This window comes from Mobula hypostoma, chromosome 21, assembly GCF_963921235.1.
Source record: "Mobula hypostoma chromosome 21, sMobHyp1.1, whole genome shotgun sequence".
NCBI lineage: Eukaryota > Metazoa > Chordata > Chondrichthyes > Myliobatiformes > Myliobatidae > Mobula > Mobula hypostoma.
The window spans coordinates 26,202,079-26,219,862 of record NC_086117.1 but is presented as its reverse complement, the minus strand read 5'-3'; the positions used below and the strand labels follow the sequence as shown (position 1 = coordinate 26,219,862).

General features: G+C 44.7%; 1 long non-coding RNA gene across 4 annotated transcripts in view; it reads left to right on the top strand.

The window, feature by feature from the left end:
• Window positions 1-17,784, top strand: part of LOC134359639 (uncharacterized) — a 135,436-nt gene that overhangs the window by 105,729 nt on the left and 11,923 nt on the right. For all 4 annotated transcript variants that reach the window (XR_010021158.1, XR_010021156.1, XR_010021157.1 and 1 more), the window contains one exon: window positions 12,167-12,304. This is a non-coding gene — a long non-coding RNA (uncharacterized LOC134359639). The remainder of the gene's footprint in view (window positions 1-12,166; window positions 12,305-17,784) is intronic.

Genomic DNA, 17,784 nt, shown 5'->3' with positions numbered 1-17,784 from the left:
ACCCACTGCAGGACCCTCAGCTTCATGTGGCTGCTCCTGGAGAATAAACATATGACTATCTGGTTAATGCATTAAAATTAGACTTCAGTTCAAAGCTTGAACTTTAGATAATAAACTGAGAAACAGAAGCAAAAAGAGAGACAAAATCTGGTTCTTTTTGGTGGAAGATGATAAGGGCAGTATTGGTAAGGAGTGTTGTAAAATGCGACAACTCTTGTGTCTCCTGGGTATTCAGGACTGACTGATTTTAATCTCAACCAAATAACCAACTAATTTCAATTTCATCTAATTAATTTCAATTTTTGAATCTATGGTAGGAATATTAAAGAGAGAGTGAGGCACCTGAAGGGATTTTCAGTAAATTTTATTTTTTTTTTGTAATACATTCTGGATGTGACTTATGTAGGTCACCCTGAGAAGCGGCTGCTTCAAAGGCACATTCTGTTGCTGGCACAGAGGGCGGTTTGCATGTGGAATTTTCTCTAGCAAACCATCACTAAAGCAGAGTTCATGAAAGGGAATTAGATAATTTCTTGGGGGAAGAATAAAGGAATATTAAAGGATTCAGAAAAGAGATCAAGATTGGGATTAAACTGGTAGGTAATAAAAAGTATGGGGTGAGGAGGGGACTAGGATTACACTAAATGGGAAAGGAATATCGATTAAGAAGTATCTGAGCCAAAGGGTTGTCGAACAGGAGACAATAGGATTAGACTAGATTGAAATTAGAAGCTATGGGGTCTAAGCAGGTCTAAACTTGAGCAGCATATTAAGTGGGATGGGGAGTGAGGAGAGAACAGGAGCTAGATTGAGATGTTAAAGGATATGAAAAAGAGCAGGAGATTGAGTTTACTTTCTGAGATGTTGGAGTCTGGCGATTATGCAGGACACTGGGATTGGACTGGGTTGGTAACTAAAAGACAGAAGGCAGAGCAGAAGAATGAAATTTAACTAGATGACTTTTACAAAAAGAATTCTGGCTTATTTAAATGATGGGAGATATGGCCTACTTTTATGCTGGAAGATTCTATGAGTCAATTGCTTTGAAATTAGTATTAATATTCATGAGGCAAAAGAGAAATATATTCAAGGCAGGAGATGAAAATCGGAATTTTCTCTCTTTCTCACATAAAGAAAGGTAAGGGAATTATTGTCCCAATGTTCAGACCTATGTTTGTCCCTCTAACAGCATCACAATAAAAAGAATCATTTCTCTTCTGAAGCTGCTCCTCAGGATTGAGGGTGATGTGCATCCAGTTCAGTTTCATAGGTTCTGAGATGGCTGAGGAGCTGATTGTGAGATCAGCAGATTTTATCACGGTGGGGTGGGGGGGGGGCAGCAGGGCAGGTTACTAGGGGAGGAGGTGTGATCCACCACCTTCACTGGGCTTCTCTCTGCTCTCAGTGAAGAAACTCTAGGTTCTCAGCCCCATTCCAGATGCTCCATTTCCACTTTAAGTGCTTTTGGTCCAGGATTCCTTTGTCTGTGAGGATGGTGCACGCCATTTCACATACAGAATACCTGCAGATGCTGGAAATCCAAAGCAACATGCACAAAATGCTGGAGGAACTCAGCAGGTCAGGCAGCATCTTTGGAAAAGAGTAAACAGTCAACGTTTTGGCCGAGACCCTTCATTGGGACTGATGCACCATCTTGCAGATGCTTTGAGGCATTCTTGAAATACTTTCTTTGTCTCTCTGGAGAACTCTTAAATATTTTAGGAGTCTGAGATCTGGTGTACGAATGACCATAGGTTGCCCATCACAGAAACATAAATAATAAATGGCCAGTATTACACCATTGGTTATGGAGTTTGCTGTGTGAAAGTTAGCATTACAGTGACAACAGTTCAATTGTACTTTAGAGTTAACGGTAGGATGAGAAAGCATAATAAATTTACATCTCTTCCTTGTTTTTCTCCTTCTCAGATGTGAGTTCTCCTAAGCTACATTTGGGCCCCAAGACAGCTGGTGTGAGAGGATATTCAAGATGGGGGAAGTGTTTCTGAGGTTATGCCCCAGCAATATGAATATTTAACACTTGCCAAAAAACTCATCTGCCTAACCTTCTTTCAGGAGAAGGCCTTCCTGGGAATCGGGGACTATAGATAAATGGAAACAGCAGGGAAACCAGGACAGATCTCCTTAATACGGAGAAAGTTAAGGGAAGGGCTTTTAAAACAAGGAGAATCATTTTACTAGTTAGAAGGTCAGTAGTCAGAGAACACAGACATAAGGTGATTGATAAAATAACTAGCTGAAAGTTGAGAGTTTTTTTTGACATAGCAAGTTGCAATCTGGAACTCATTACATGAAAGAATGGTGGAAACAGATTCAAAAGCAACTTTCAAAAAGAAATTAGATAAATGGTTGAGAGAAGGAGCATTGTAGACCCATGGAACTATTTGGATAGAGCTATCAAAGGTCTGGCACAAAGATGTTTGGACCAAATGTCTCCTTTCGTTATTAATTTCAAGATATCCTGCTGAGCATTTCATCCTGGAAGATGTCATAGGTGACACTAATTAATTTCTCTTCTGATATCCAGGTGAGCACTTTTCACGAGATTATAATAAAGAATGGGAAACTAGTTTGTCCCCTGTCTAAACCCAGATCTTGTTTCGTCCTTTTGAATTTGGCAGTGGTGAGGGCAACAGTGGTAATTCTTGCACCAGCCACCTGAGAGGGCTTTGGAGGCAGCACCTCTGGTCGTGCAGAGTTCCACCGGCATTGCAATAGTGTCAGGTTGCCAAAGTACTATCAGTGCCTGGAAGTTCAAACTATTACCTACTCAGGTAGGTCACTGATAAACGGCTCTGGCATTTAATGATACGATTGAAATGGGAATGTACCTGTAGTAGGCATATCTACAACTGTTGGATCCTAAAAACTAGAATTTCCCTTCCAAACAATCACCTCTTCTTTAACCTTTAAGATGTGCCATAACATCACCCTCCTTGACCAAATTTTAGATCATCAGCCCTAATGCATCCTTATGGGTACAGGACTGAAAGCGTTACATTCAAATGCACACAGTATATGGAATAAGGTAGATGATCTTGTACTGCAGTTAGAGATTGGCAGGTATAACATTGTGGACATCACTGAATTGTGGCTGAAAGAATATTATAATTGGAAGCTTAACATCCAAGGATATGCATTGTATGGAAAGGACAGGCAGGTAAGCAGAAGGGATGGGGTGGCTCATTTGGTAAAAAAATGAAATCAATCCTCAGGAAGAGGTGACATAGGATCAGAAGATATAGAATCCTTGTGGGTAGAGTTAAGAAACTGCAAGGGTATAAAGATCCTGATGGGAATTGTATACAGGCCTCTGAATGGTAGTCAGGATGTGGAATTTGTAGAATGCCTAGAAGATGGCTCCTTAGAGCAGCTTGTGATTGAACCCACTAGGCTGTTGTGTAATAAACCGGTTTTGATTGGGAGCTTAAGATAATGGAAATCTTAGGAAACAGTGATCATAAAATTATAAAATATATCCTACAATTTGAGAGGGAGAAGCTAAAGTCAGATATATCAGTATTACAGTGAAGTAGAAACAGTTATAGAGGCATGAGAGAGGAGCTGGCCAAAATTAATTGGAAGGGGACACTGGCAGGGATGATGACAGAGCAGCAATGGCTGGAGTTTCTGGGAACAATTTGGAAAGTGCAGGATAGATACATCCCAAAGAAGAAGTATTTTAAAGGCAAGATGTCACAACCATGGCTGACAAGAGAGATCAAAGCCAACATAAAAGCAAAAGAGAAGGCATATAATAGAAGAAAAAATAGAGGAAATTTAGAGAATTGGGAAACTTAAAAACCAACAGAAGGCAAATTTAAAAAATCTGTAAGTGGGGAAAAGATGAAATATGAAGGTCAGCTAGCCAATAATATTAAAGAGGATACCAAAGTTTTTTCCCAGATATACAAAGAGTAAAAGAGAGACGAGAATAGATATTAGACCAAAGGACAATGAAGCTGGAGAGGTAGTAATGGGGTACAATGAAATGGCAGGTGAACTGAATAAGTATTTTGCATCAGTTTTCTCTGTGGAAAACACTAGCAGTATGCCAGAAGTTCAAGAATGTCAGGGGGCAGAAGTGAGTGCAGTTGTTATACTAGAGAGAAGGTGCTTGGGAAACTGAAAGGGGTGAAGGTAGATAAGTCACCTGGACCAGATGGACTACACCCCAGGGTCCTGAAAGAGGTAGGTGAAGAGATTGTAGAGGCATTAATAATGATTGTTCAAGAATCACTAGACTTTGGAATGGTTCCGGAGGAGGAAAATTGCAAATGGCACTCCACTCTTCAAGAAAGGAAAGAGGCAGAAGAAAGGAAATAATAGGCCAGTTAGCCTGACCTCAGTGGTTGGGAATACATTGGAGTTGATTGTTAAAGGTGTGGATTTGGTGTACTTGGACGCACTTGATAAAATAGGCCGTAGTCAATAAAATGTGTGGGAGAATCTTGCCTGACAAATCTCCGGGGAATTTTTTGAGGAAGTAACAAGCAGGATAGACAAAGGAGAATCAGTGGATGTTGTGCACTTGGATTTTCAGAAGGCCTTTGACCTGAGGCTATTTAAGAAGATAAGAGCCTGTGGTTTTACAGGAATAATACTAGCATGGATAGAGCATTGGCTGATTGGCAGGAGACAAAGAGTGGGAATAAAGGGAGCTTTTTCTGAGCTCCCGGTGACTAGTTGTATTCCTCAGTGGTTGTATTGGGACAGTTTCTTTTTACGTTGTACGTCATTGATTTGGATGATGGAACTGGTGGCTTTTTGGCCAGGTTTGCAGACAATATAAAACTAAGTAGAGGGGCAGGTGGTGTTGAGGGTGGTGTTGGTGAGGCTGCAGGAGGACTTAGATTAGAAGAATGGGCGAAGAAGTGGCAAATGGAATACAGAGTTGGGAAGAGTATGGTCATGTACTTTGGTAGAAGGAACAAAAACATAGACTATTTTCTAAACGGAGAGAAAATTCAAAAATCTAAGGTAGAAAGGGACTTAGGAGTCCTTGTGCAGGATTCCCTAAAGGTTAATTTGCAAATTGAGTCTATGGTGAGGAAGACAAATGCAATGTTAGCATTCATTTTGAGAGGACTAGAATAAAAAAGCAAGGACGTAATGCTGAAACTCTATAAGGCACCGGTTGATGGGTTCTTGATTAGTCAGGGTGTGAAAGGTTACGGGAAGAAGGCAAGAAGATGTGGTTGTGAGGGAAATGGATCAGCCATGATGAAATGGTGATTGGGCTGATTGGCCTAATTCTATTCCTATGTCTTATTTCTTCAGTCTTGTGGATTGCATCACCTGTAAGAGGGAGCAGCACAGAATTTCTGGGTCTAATTGCAGGCAATATTGGCAGGAGGTTGCTAGGAAAAGATGTTCATCACTTGGCTGACCTGCATTGCAAAAAAGTCATGAAATCATGATCTCACAAGATTGATCAAGGTGAGCGCAGCAACAACTCACTTTATTTCTAGTTACATTCTGTTAACAAACCCTCTCTCACTTACAATCATAAACAAGAGAAAATCTGCAGATGCTGGAAATCCAAGTAACACACACAAATTGCTGGAGGAGCTCAACAGGCCAGGCAGTATCGATGGAAAAGAGTAAACAGTCGAAGATTCAGTCTGGGACCCTTCATCAGGACTGGAGAAAAAATGACGGGAAGTCAGAGTAAGAAGGTAAAGGGAGGGGAATAAGAAATACAAGGTGGTAGGTAAGAAGTGAAACCGGGAGATGGGGAGGGGTGAAGTAAAGAGCTGGGAAGTCAATTGGTGAAAGAGAAATGGGGCTGGAGAAGGGGGAATCTGATAAGAGAGATCAGAAGGCCATGGAAGAAAAAAAAAGGGAGAGGAGCACTGGGGGAGGAAATAAGGTGAAAGAGGGAAATGGGAATGGAGAATGGTGAGGGGATGCATTACCGGAAGTTTGAGAAATTGAGGTTCATGCCATCAGGTTGGAGGCTACCCAGACGGAATATAACCTATTGCTCCTTCATCCTGAGTGAGGCCTCATTGCGGCAGTAGAGGAGACCATGGAGCAACATTTTGGAATGGGAATGGGAAGTAGAATTAAAATGGCTGGCCACTGGGAGATCCCACAATTTTCTGGAAGATGGAGCATAGGTGGTCAGCAAAGCAATCTCCCACAATCAGGTTGTCCACTACAGTTGAAAAGCTAGGATTCACACACAAAGAATTTGAGTGGAAGGTTGCTGTCCATACATGTCTATGCTAGTGCTGAAGTAAGTTCCATCTGAGCCTCCTCAGCTCCATGTTCAGCCCACACCACCTCCACTCACCCACCACAACCCATTTCAGAATCAGAACTGGGTTATCTCCACCATCAAACCCCTCATTACTTCAACTTACTTTATCCTTCTACTAACACACTTACCTGGTTTCCCTTTTAATGATGCACACTACTCATCTGAATGAATTCTTGTGACAGTGAGTTTCCCACAGTTGCCAGCACAAGAGATTCTGCAGATGCTGGGAATCTTGAACAAAACCACAATATGCTGGTGGAACTCAGCAAGTCAGGACTGATGAATGGTCTCTGCTACTTGTTCCCCTCCATAGATGCTGCCTGATCTGCTGAGATGCCTCCCAGCATTTTGCGTGTGTTGCTCCATACGATCACCAGTCTCTGAAGTCGGTGAAGCTTCTTCAGAACACCTTGCGATACCCCGTGAGGTAATGTTACAGCTATATAAGACCTGAGTTAGACCCCACTGGGAGTGCTGTGTTTAGTTCTGGTCACCTCATTACAAGAAGGATGTGGATGCTATAGAGAGAGTGCAGAGCAGATTTACAAGGATGTTGCCTGGATTGGGGAGCATGCCTTATGAGAATAGGTTGAGTGAACTTGGCCTTTTCTCCTGGGAGCGACAGAGGATGAGAGGTGACCTGATAGAGGTGTATAAGATGATGAGAGGCATTGATCGTGTGGATAGCCAGGGGCTTTTTCCCAGGGCTGAAATGGCTAACATGAGGGGGCATAGTTTTAAACTGCTTTGATGTAGATACAAGAGGGATGTCGGAGGTAAGTTTTTCACACAGAGAGTGGTGGGTGTGTGGAGTGCATTGCCAGTGATGGTGGTAGAGGCAGATACAATAGGGTTTTTTAAGGGACTCTTAGATAAGTACATGGAGCTTAGAAAAACAGAGGGCTATGCAGTAGGGAAATTCTAGGCTGTTTCTAGCATAGGTTACATGGTTGACACAACATTGTGGGCCGAAGGGCCTGTAATGTGCTGTAGATTTCTATGTTCTCAGTAGACCAGACAGCATCTATGGAAAAGAGTACAATCAATTTTTCGAGCCGAGTCCCTTCAGCAGGACTGGGTTTATTAATAATAATTTTTAATTGTGAACTGGGTCATGGATCTTAAACACTAGCTTTACTTCTCTCTCCACAGCTGCTGCCCGGCCAGCTGAATACTTCCATTTTTTTTTCTATTTTTACTTCAGATTTCCACTATCTGCTGTGTTTTCCTTTTGTTATTGGTATTGTACGAACTAGACCCCCACCCCAACTGCAGTACTGATATTCCCCAGAACTGGAAATACCTTCTCTTCATCTGTCTCACTGAACCTCTTACTGATTTCAAAAATCTCTACCTGGTTATTCCTCTGTTTAATCACGTAGGTTGGTATATTATTGTGCTGAACTAACACTACATTTTGCAGCTTTTTTTCTTTCTGTGCAGCAGAATTTTAATCATTATAAGGTTGCACTGAAACACCCAGATAGAAAGCAATGACCAAAAGCACCATTCAGGAAAAATAGGATTTGCTGCCTCACGCTCAGCTCCTGGATCTGACAGCCTTGCCTCATTAATCACTGCTCCCAGACACCCTGCCAACACTACACAGCACAAAGCCTCCGCTGCTCCAGCCAATAAGCAGCCGTTGCCAAGGAGACGGCCTTTCCCCTCGCAAGGTTTTCATAGATTTTTATTTTTACCTTGGCATTCTGGGAATCAGAGGCAGGCTCGGATGGCAACGGGAAACCAGGACAAGAATGATTATTAAAAACCCAACCAAGAAGCGGCAAGCTGATGTCTCTGCAGAGAAAACCCAGCAAAAATAAAAAAGGTTTTACTCATCATAAATACAGTGTATTTATTTTGCCACTCCAGTAAACTCAAGGATTTGCTGATTCTCTCTCCTTTTAACACTCTTTCCTCGCCTGATTACATTAGCAGCAGTTGCACAGGCTCTTCTGCAGGTCCTTCACTTAAACGTTCATTCTTCATGTGTAAATCAAGACATTGCAACAGTACCCTATTTAGATGAGGACATTCTTGCTCAGACTCCAGGATGTTACTCCCAGTTCTGAGGGGGCAGTGCACAAGAGGAATCACTGATTAGTAATTGGAGTTGGAATTGGTTTATTATTGCCACATGTACCATGTTACAGTGAAATACTGTTCATACAGATCAGATCATTACACGGTGTGCATTGAGCTCGAATAAGGTAAAAGAATAATAATGCAGAATAAAGTGTAACAGCTACAGAGAAAGTGCCGTGAATGTAAACAATAATGTACAAGATCATAATGACGAATGTAGACCATGAGGTCAAGGGTCCATCATATTGTACTAGAGAATCACTCAGTACCCTTATAAGAGTGGGATAGAAGAGTGGGGTATGTGCTTTCAGGTTGTTGTATTTACTGCCTAACTGAAAAGGGGAGAAGAGAGAATGTCCATGCTGGTGATGATGCTGGCTGCTTTACTGAAGTGGCAAGAGGTACAGACTGAGCCCATAGAGGAGAGGTTGGTTTCCATGGTGTGCTGAGATGTGTTCACAATTCTGCAGTTTCTTGTGGTCACATGCAGAGAGGTTGCCTGTTATGCATCCAGATGGGCTGTTTTTTTATGGTGGATCAGTAACAATTGGTAAGGGTCGACGGGGACATGCCAAATGTCTTTACCTTCCTGAGGAAGTCGAGGCGTTGCTGAACTTCCTTAGCTGTGCTGTCTGCGTGGTTGGGCAAGCACAAGCTATTGGTGATGGTTACTCCTAGGAACTGAAGCTCTCAGCCCTCTCAAACTTAATACAGTTGACATGCACCGCCCCCCTTCCTGAAGTCAATGACCAGCTCTTTTGTTTTGCTGACATTGATGGAAAGTTTGTTGTCATGACACCATGCTACAAAGCTCTCTTTCTTCTTCCTGCACTCTGACTCATTGTTGATGATCCCTTGTGACCACAGGTAACTACTTTCTGTTTTGAGACAAACATGGGATGTCTCCATGGTGTCCCAGTTCATGTTCACCCTTCAACCAACATCAACGAAACTGATTTTCTAATCCTTATTACTTTACCGGCAGTGCCCAATTACATTACAATAGTAACTCCAGTTTAAAAGTAGTTCATTGTGTGTGTGTGTGTGTGTGTGTGTGTGTTTGAGATCTTCTGAAATCATGAAAAATGCTTTTAGGAGTTCTATCATCCAAAGTTCACACTGAATAAGGTCTCATTGTCAGTGGCCGCCTCTAGTATTCCTCTGAATATTGTTGTGGGGAAAGTTTTCTGATCCATAATGACGGATGAATGAAAATCCAAATCAGAATGTTGTATAACTTGAATGAGAATTGATGGCTAATGCTCTTCCTAAGGTATTGATAGCTGTGGGGCTGAGAACTTGGGCTGACACACTCAGAGTATTGCTACAGGTATTCTTGCCCTGTACATGGATTGTACACATTACATCAGTGATGATCGTGGTGAGTCCTGCAGGTGTGCCATTTTGATAAACCATTTTACCTTGGATGCTCTTCCTGCAAATTGCATGCCTTCTATTTCCCAAACCCTTTGTCAACTTCTGAATCCAGAAACAGGTTTTTAATTACTGACATAGTGTATGCTGTGAAATTTGTTGTTTTGCAGCAGCAGTACAGTGCAATACATATAAATATATTATATGTTACAATAAGAAATGTGGTGCCATGGTAATGTAGTGATTAGCACGACACTATTACAGTCTGGGGCATTGGAGTTCAGAGTTCAATTCCTACAGCTACCTGTAAGAAGTTAGTACGTCCTCCCTGTGAACTCATGGGTTTCCTCCAGATGCTCCAAAGACACATCAGTTAGTAGGTTAATTGGTCATTATAAATTGTTCTGTGATGATGCTGGAGTTAAACAGGTAGGTTGCTGGGTGGTGGGGCTTGTTGGGCTGGAAGAGCCAGTTTCGCTCTGTATCTCTAAATAAATAAATAGTGCCAAACAACAGCAAAAATAGTGAAGTCGTGTTCATGAGTTAACGGACTGAAAGGTAAAGGGGAAGAAACAGTTCCTAAAACATTGAGTGTTTATCTTCAGGCTCCTCCCTGATGGGAGTGTTGAGAAGAGGGCGTGTCCGGGATGGTGGGGGTCCTAAATGATCGCTGTCACCCTTCCGAGGCATTGACTTTTGAAGATGTCCTCAATGGTAGGGAGGCTGGTGCCTGTGATGGAGCTGGCTGAGTTTACAACCCTGATCCTGGGCATTGGTATCTCCATACCAGACAGTGATGCAACCAGTCAGAATACTCTCCATGGTACATCTGCAGAAGTTTTCTACAGTCTTTAGGACATATCAAATCTTCTCAAACTTCTAATGAAATATAGCTGCAGCCTTGCCGCCTTGGTGATTGCATTAATATGTTAGGCCATGATAGACCTTCAGAGATGTTGACACACAGAAAATTGAAACTGATCGCCTTTTCCACTGCTGACCCATCAATGTTCTCTTTTTCTCTCTGCTTTTTTAACATCTATTTATCTGTATGCATTTTATGTTATTTCCATTTCCTTCTTCATGCACTGTCTCCTCTGACTCCTGCAATGTTATCTCTAGGTCCCCACAGAGTTTTCTTTGGCTTCCTTCCATTTCTCTTCTGCATTCTGACTCTTGGCAATATCATCTAACATGTGAGGTTACTGCTGTAGCTTACAATACCCAGATCTAATTCACCATCATTTCTCTCCAACCTCAGCTTCTCCTTACTTGAGGAGTCTTAGAACTGTACAGCATGGGAATAGGCTAATTAGACCAACTCATCCACACTGACTAGCAGACTCTGTATGCGTTAGTCCCATCTCCCAGGACTTTTTAGATTATGAGAACACTCAGTCCTCTTTTATTGTCATTTAGAAATGCATACATGCATTAAGAAATGATACAATGTTTCTCCAGAGTGATATCACAGAAAACAAGACAGACCAAAGACTAATACTGACAAAACCACATAATTATAACATATAGTTACAGCAGTGCAAAGCAATACCATAATTTGATGAAGAACAGTCCATGGGCACAGTAAAAAATAGTTTCAAAGTCCCCGAGTTGATCGACTCCCGAGTCCCCAACAGCAGGCAGCAAAAGGGAGAAACTCCCTGCCATAAACCTCTAGGGACCGTCAACTTGCCGATACCTTGGAAGCAGCCGACCCTGAGTCCATCTGTTCGAAAACTCTGAGCTTCTGAGCAGCCTCTCCATTACAGCCTCCTGAATGCCATCCTCTGCCGAGCGCCTTCGACCTCTCCCCGGCCGCTGAAATATGCAAAAACGAGAATTTTGAGGCCTTCAGCTCCAGAGATTCCGGTTACCACACAGTAGCAGCGGTAGCAAAGCAGACATTTCAGAAGTTTTCCAGATGTTCCGCTGTGCACTCACGTCTGTCTCCATCAAATCAGAATTGTGCACGGTCCCCTACTTGACAGATAACAGATATTCATCACCGGAGAGGCCACGCGCGCTGACGTCGCGCCGCCATCTTCTCCTCCTCCATTTGGGCCACTCCTCTCTATGCCTAGGTTATCAGACACTTGTCAGTGAATCTGCTTCCGCCTGTCTCTTCAGCACCTTATTCCAGGAACTCACCACTTTCCAGATAAACCGGGTCCCTCACGTATCCCCATTAACTCTCTTCAGCCTTACCCTAAATGCGTGTCCTCCCTTTTGATCTATAACCAGGATCCAGTAGCACGATTACTGAAGGTGGGTATGACGTTCTCCTAAGGGATTGTCCATTGGTAGGTCTTCAGTCGGTTGTAGAGGCTAATTCCAGGATCCTCATATTCTGGTGCAGTGTGGACACGAGTAAGTGGTGGCTGTGGTTAGTGGTTGGCTCTTTTGTTTCACAAACAACAGGAATTCTGCAGATGCTGGAAATTCAAGCAACATACATCAAAGTTGCTGGTGAACGCAGCAGGCCAAGCAGCATCTATAGGAAGAGGTGCAGTGGACGTTTCAGGCCGAGACCCTTCGTCAGGACTAACTGAAGGAAGAGTGAGTAAGAGATTTGAAAGCTGGAGGGGGAGGGGGAGATGCAAAATGATAGGAGAAGACAGGAGGGGGAGGGATAGAGCTGAGAGCTGGACAGGTGATAGGCAAAAGGGGATACGAGAGGATCATGGGACAGGAGGTCCGGGAAGAAAGACGGGGGGGGGGTGACCCAGAGGATGGGCAAGAGGTATATTCAGAGGGACAGAGGGAGAAAAAGGAGAGTGAGAGAAAGAATGTGTGCATAAAAGTGAGTAACAGATGGGGTACGAAGGGGAGGTGGGGCCTTAGCGGAAGTTAGAGAAGTCGATGTTCATGCCATCAGGTTGGAGGCTACCCAGACGGAATATAAGGTGTTGTTCCTCCAACCTGAGTGTGGCGTCATCTTTACAGTAGAGGAGGCCGTGGATAGACATGTCAGAATGGGAATGGGATGTGGAATTAAAATGTGTGGCCACTGGGAGATCCTGCTTTCTCTGGCGGACAGAGCGTAGATGTTCAGCAAAGCGGTCTCCCAGTCTGCGTCGGGTCTCGCCAATATATAAAAGGCCACATCGGGAGCACTGGACGCAGTATATCACCCCAGTCGACTCACAGGTGAAGTGTTGCCTCACCTGGAAGGACTGTTTGGGGCCCTGAATGGTGGTAAGGGAGGAAGTGTAAGGGCATGTGTAGCACTTGTTCCGCTTACACGGACAAGTGCCAGGAGGGAGATCAGTGGGGAGGGATGGGGGGGGGGACGAATGGACAAGGGAGTTGTGTAGGGAGCAATCCCTGCGGAATGCAGAGAGAGTGGGGGAGGGAAAGATGTGCTTAGTGGTGGGATCCTGTTGGAGGTGGCGGAAGTTACGGAGAATAATATGTTGGACCCGGAGGCTGGTGGGGTGGTAGGTGAGGACCAGGGGAACCCTATTCCTAGTGGGGTGGTGGGAGGATGGAGTGAGAGCAGATGTACGTGAAATGGGGGAGATGCGTTTAAGAGCAGAGTTGATAGTGGAGGAAGGGAAGCCCCTTTCTTTAAAAAAGGAAGACATCTCCCTCGTCCTAGAATGAAAAGCCTCATCCTGAGAGCAGATGCGGCGGAGACGGAGGAATTGCGAGAAGGGGATGGCGTTTTTGCAAGAGACAGGGTGAGAAGAGGAATAGTCCAGATAGCTGTTAGAGTCAGTAGGCTTATAGTAGACATCAGTGGATAAGCTGTCTCCAGAGACAGAGACAGAAAGATCTAGAAAGGGGAGGGAGGTGTCGGAAATGGACCAGGTAAGCTTGAGGGCAGGGTGAAAGTTGGAGGCAAAGTTAATAAAGTCAACGAATTCTGCATGCGTGCAGGAAGCAGCGCCAATGCAGTCGTCGATGTAGCGAAGGAAAAGTGGGGGACAGATACCAGAATAGGCACGGAACATAGATTGTTCCACAAACCCAACAAAAAGGCAGGCATAGCTAGGACCCATACGGGTGCCCATAGTTACACCTTTAGTTTGGAGGAAGTGGGAGGAGCCAAAGGAGAAATTATTAAGAGTAAGGACTAATTCCGCTAGACGGAGCAGAGTGGTGGTAGAGGGGAACTGATTAGGTCTGGAATCCAAAAAGAAGCGTAGAGCTTTGAGACCTTCCTGATGGGGGTTGGAAGTATATAAGGACTGGACATCCATGGTGAAAATAAAGCGGTGGGGGCCAGGGAACTTAAAATCATCGAAAAGTTTAAGAACGTGAGAAGTGTCACGAACATAGGTCGGAAGGGATTGAACAAGGGGTGATAAAACAGTGTCGAGGTATGCAGAAATGAGTTCGGTGGGGCAGGAGCAAGCTGAGATAATAGGTCGGCCAGGACAGGCAGGTTTGTGGATCTTGGGTAGGAGGTAGAAACGGGAAGTGCGGGGTGTGGGAACTATAAGGTTGGTAGCAGTGGATGGGAGATCCCCTGAGCGGATAAAGTCGGTGATGGTGTGGGAGACAATGGCCTGGTGCTCCTTAGTGGGGTCACGATCGAGGGGTAAATAAGAGGAGGTATCCGCGAGTTGTCGCTGTGCCTCGGCAAGGTAGAGGTCAGTACACCAGACTACAACAGCACCCCCCTTATCGGCGGGTTTAATAACAAGGTTAGGATTATTGCGGAGGGAGTGGAGAGCAGAGCGTTCCGAAGGAGTGAGGTTGGAATGGGGACAAGGTGCAGTGAAGTCGAGATGGTTGATGTCCCGTCGGCAGTTAGCAATAAAGAGATCTAGAGCAGGCAGAAGACCAGAGCGGGGTGTCCATGAAGAAGAGGAGGGTTGAAGATGGGAGAAGGGGTCATCGGTAGGGGTGGAAGAGTCCTTGCCAAAGAAGTAGGCTCGGAGACGGAGACGGCGGAAGAAAAGTTTCGCATCGTGGCGAACACGGAACTCGCTGAGGTGTGGGCGAAGGGGGACAAACGTGAGGCCCTTACTGAGAACAGAGCGTTCTGCCTCCGACAGTTGAAGGTTGGAGGGGATGGTAAAGACCCGGCATGGATAAGACTCTTTTGTTTGTTCATTCTCCGCTTTCGCAGCTGCCACTTGTTCTCTGCGGCACAGTGGAGGTTGCTGTCATGTAGCACAGCTCCCTCTTGGACAGATTTCTCTGGGTGCATCTATTGCGTGTAATTTCTTCCCAGTTTCAGGCCGATTTTCATGTTGTCATTGGAGTGTTTCCTTTGCCCACCAGGGTCTCGCTGATCTTCCTTCAAATGGAAGTAAAGGATCTGTTTGGGAAGACAGGAGTGAGGCACCCTGATGACATGACCTATCCATTGTGGTCCATGTTGCTTTATCGTGGTGGAGATGCTGCTCATGTTGATCTCCTCCAGTATGCTGGTGTTAGTGTTTCTGTCCTTCCAAATGATCCTCAAAATCTTTCATAAGGTTCTTTGGTGGTATTGTTCCAGGGATTTCAGGTTCCAACTGTAGGTGGTCCATGACTCAGCTCCATACAGTAACATAGGAAGGGTGACTACTCTACAGACCAAAGGTTTTTTTTTGGACTTGTGTGTCATGGTCTTCAAAGTCTCTTTTCCTAAATCTTGCATAGGCTCCACCAGCACTACTCAGATGGAGAGAATGCTGCCAAGGCAGGGAAAGTGGTCTACATTTCAATTGTCAACTTTTATGGGAGCTGGATAACTGGCTGGTTGGCTGGCGGCTGATATAGGACTTGTATTTTGTTTTACATTCAAAACAAGACCCAGGGCCCTATATGCCATGGCAAAAGCGTTCAGGATACATTAGCAGTCTTCCTCAGAGTGTGCTGTGATGGCGTTGCCATCGCATATTGAAGCTCCATGGTAGTGATGGCACTGACCTTGTTCCTGGCCTTGAACCAGTTGAGGTTGAAAAGCCTGTTGTCCATTCTATACACAATTGGGATTCCTTGTAGGAAGTCAGCCAGTGAGGTGAAGGATTGCGAGAACAGCAAATAGGATGGGTGCAATGATGCAGATAGTGAAGGGTTCGGATTCAGCCCCACTATTGCTGACATACCATCATACAGTAGCCTCAATATTTGTAAGTACTTGTCAGGACAATCATGTCTTGATAGTACACGCCAGAGAGATTGGCAGTCTACTGTATCAAATGTCTTTATTAAGTCTATGAAACCCAAGTACAAGTGTGCCTTTGCTCATGATATTTTTCCTGTAATTGGCATGCTATGAAGATCATGTCCACGGTATCTCTAGATGGGCGGAAATCACACTGTGATTCAGGGAGTGCTTCAGAAAGCAGAAGGAATCGGTTGGTTAGGATAGGTGCAAGCATTTTGTCTGTTGTTGACAGATGGGAGATGCCTCTGTAATCAGCACAATCTGCTTTGTTTCCCTGCTTGAATATGATCACTATTAGAGCTTCCCTGAGTTCTAAGGGTAGTTGTTCCTTTTCCCAGACCTTCAGGAAAAAGACAGGAATGTGGTGCAGGAGTACTGATCCACCTTCCTCGACAATCTCTGCTGCGATTCCATCAGGACCAGTGGTTTTGATGCTTTTCAGGTTCCTGATGGCATCATGGATCTCTTTCAGACTGGGAGATTCCCCCATATTTTCTCTCAAGTCTCTGGAGGAATTGGTTAGTAACCGTCTGATTCAGCAGTTAAGAAGTCATGGTTAAGAAGTTCTTGAAAGTGCTCTCTCCATCGATCGTTGTTATCCTTCCGATCCTTTAGCAAGTTCTTCCAGTCCTCTGAGTGCAGGGGGTTTAATCTGAAGTAACTTGGATCATAGACTGCTTTGGTGGAACTGAAGAAGCCTCTCGTGTCACCAGAGTCTGCCAGTCTCTGGATTTCCAAGACTTCCACAGTCCAACAAGAATTCTTTAGCTCCCTGACCCTATGCTGGACACATGCCTTGGCTCTGGAGTAACCTCTTTTGGCCTTGCTGCCAATGTCATTCTTCCAGGCACAAGAGGCTTTTCTTTTCTTGGAGAAAAGTTTTTTTTTATCTCCATGTCATTACCATCAAATCAATCCTGATGTTTTCTGCACTCAAAGATATTTTTGCAGGTTTTGAGGATGGTGGATTCAAGCAGAGCTCAGTGTTCATCAGTATCTTTCGGCTATTTCTGTTGGAGTTTTTCCCCAAACAAGGCCTGAAGGTACTCTTGGGTGTCAGTATCAAGCAGGCTCGTAAGTTTTAGTTTTGGCCTGGTCCTGTCCTCCTCCTCCTGAGTGTTATGGACATGGTGGAGCAGATTGGGCAATGATCTGTTCAGCAGTCATCTGTGCCAGTCATGGCCCTTGTGATATACTCATCACTGCGACCCCTAGCTCAGTCAATGAGCTGTCACTGTGTAGGTCAGGGTGCTGCCAGGATGTCTGGAAATTGTTTTTCTGGCAGAAGAGAGCATTCATGAAGAAATTATCCTCAGCATATATGGAGAGAAGTAGTACTCCATATGAGTTGATGTTGCCAATGCCTTCCCTTCCCATGGTACCCTCCCAAAGGCTGAAGTCGTGACCAACCCTGGCATTGAAGTTCCTTAGGGGAGTTATTTTTAGGGCACCTTTCCCAGCCCCTCCGCACGAAGAGTGAGCAGAGTGGATCCTAACTAGGGTTGCTCAGTTATTGGTGCAGCAGCCGAAGGGCACTTTCTGCCTCAGTTTAAGAGCCCTGTGACTGAATCAAACACCCACCGCCCAGTGTGCCAGCTCATGACTAGGGCCTTCCAGACCTCACAATCCTGCCCCGTTGCCCACTTGCTGATGACCATGAGATTTAATCCGGGATGTTAGGGTGGATCCCTTAACAGAGAGCACTCGTGCATGACTTTGTTTAACGGGGGGAAGCAGGCGCATGGGCCATCACCACATGGTCCTTTGCAGATCGGGGTCAGGGTCTGAGGGCAGCCTTCCTCTGCCTTCACTGCCGTTGTGATGGGTCAGCATCTTCTGCCAGCCCCACCACTGATATCGTGGTTGGGTTGCTCTTTGTCTGGAGTTGCCCTCTTGACCTTGCCACCTTAGGTGACCCTACCAGGAGCTA